We start from the raw sequence: 1,824 nt of genomic DNA, 5'->3' as shown, positions 1-1,824 counted from the left end.
TTTTGGAGTCCTTGTTAAGCGGGACTCGAACCACAAGGTTATAAACCCGACACCTGCATTCCCTTCCAATCCTTCATGGTTTTCTTTTTTACACACAAAGCTTACAACCTTTACTTTTTCCAAGTGGAAAACCAGTTTTTCCAACACTTTAAAAAACAAATATCCTTTTATCATATGCTGAAAGCCCTACCCATAACAAGCCCACTTCTGCGTTTGACTCTGTTCACTGACCCTTCATTTACTTCCTAAACTGACCCTTTTGGTCACTTTCAGTGAAGAGGTGGCTTTAATAAACATATTCTCCAGAAATCTCCAGAACCTTTGCGTGGGTCAGGGTGAGAGGTGCCGCCACGATATAAACAGAACAGCTGAGTCCTCCGGGTAGGCCCCTGGTGTTAGCTGCACAGACCGCGTGTGTGGGAGGCATGGAGTCAGAGGCGCTTCCTCAAAATGCATCCCCCCGGTCTCCAGAAGAACACACAGGCCCCAGGGCCCCCTGGACAGGGCTGGTCCCAGCGTATGCACGCCACTTCCTGGGTTTGGGGGGTGGTACGCCGGAGGTGGAGGATTCCCGTAGCAGGCAGCCGACGCAGAGGCTAGGGCCTCTTGTTCCACTTGGCAGAGACCCCAGAAGGAGCCAGGGGGCAGCATCAGAGCCTGGGGCCTGGGCAGGGGTGCCCAAGGGCATAGCAGCTGCAGGCCATTGGCGAGGCCAGAAGACGGTGAGTGGAAAGCCGGGGGCGCGTGGAGAGACCCCGAGAAGGGGCTGTGCAGCTGGGAGTCCTGCATTTGCCGTTTGTGTTTCATCCGGCGATTTTGAAAGCAGGTTTTTATCTGGACCTCCAAGAGCTGCATCTCCCTGGCCAGCCTCTTCGGCTCCAGAGGGCCCAGGTACTGGTGGTGCCGGAAGACGCCCTCCAAGGCGTAGACCTGCCCCGTGGTGAGGGCAGCCACTGTTCTCTCGGGTGCAGGCCGATTTGAGGACCTAATCTCCTTGATGCTGACGGCCTGACGGGGCTCTGGGTGCCGGATGTGTGGCCCGGGCCACGGAGGCTCCCAGGGGAGACGTCGGCAGGACTGGGGGTGTAGCTCAGCCCCGAGCAGCTGCTCTGAGAGAATCAATCCATGGAGCCAAACCTGGAGGGCTGCTGCCGGCCATGAGGTGGGGAGGAGGAGAGACGCATGGCGGTCAGGTGGGCCTTAGGGAAGGCCGGGCGGGGCTGGCCAGGCGCAGGATCCACCGCAGCTATAAATTTTATTAGTGAAAAAGTAAGCAAGGTGTAAAGACATTAAGTGACTAATGAAAGATCAGAGCTACTGTAAGAACAGTTTGGGGATTGAATCCACGCTTGCTAACACCCACTGCTAACTCCAGAGAGTGTGAAAAGAAACATTGAAGAATCACCGCCTAGACTGTTTTCAATATATTACTTGCTGGTTTTTATTTCCTAATGATTCTCTTATGAAGGCTTTTTCAAAATGACTGGCAAAAGCCAAAAAATATTCCATTAAAAATAGGTGTGTTTTGATAAATAGGAAAATAGTAGACATTCTAGAAAAGTAAGATGAGTAAAAGTGGATTCTTTTTAAAGTTGAATAAACTCTATGAATACTATGCAGCACTAAGAAACAATTAATTAGTTGTATATAGAGTTTAAGAATACATTTTTAAAAGGCCTTATTAGGCTGGGCGTGATTGCTCGCCCCTGTCATCCCAGCATTTTGGGAGGCCAAGGCAGGAAAATCACTTGAATCCAGGAGTTCAAGACCAGCCTGGGCAACATGGCAAAAACCCCGTCTGCGCAAAAAATACAAAAAACAGTC

General features: G+C 51.0%; 1 pseudogene; it reads right to left on the bottom strand.

The window, feature by feature from the left end:
* Positions 1-330: 330 nt before the first annotated feature.
* Positions 331-1,184, bottom strand: LOC100595706 (annotated as a pseudogene).
* Positions 1,185-1,824: the final 640 nt, after the last annotated feature.

Source organism: Nomascus leucogenys, chromosome X (genome assembly GCF_006542625.1).
Source record: "Nomascus leucogenys isolate Asia chromosome X, Asia_NLE_v1, whole genome shotgun sequence".
In the NCBI taxonomy this organism is placed as follows: domain Eukaryota; kingdom Metazoa; phylum Chordata; class Mammalia; order Primates; family Hylobatidae; genus Nomascus; species Nomascus leucogenys.
The sequence above is the reverse complement of the archived record's forward strand: the minus strand, read 5'-3'. Positions and strand labels throughout refer to the sequence as shown.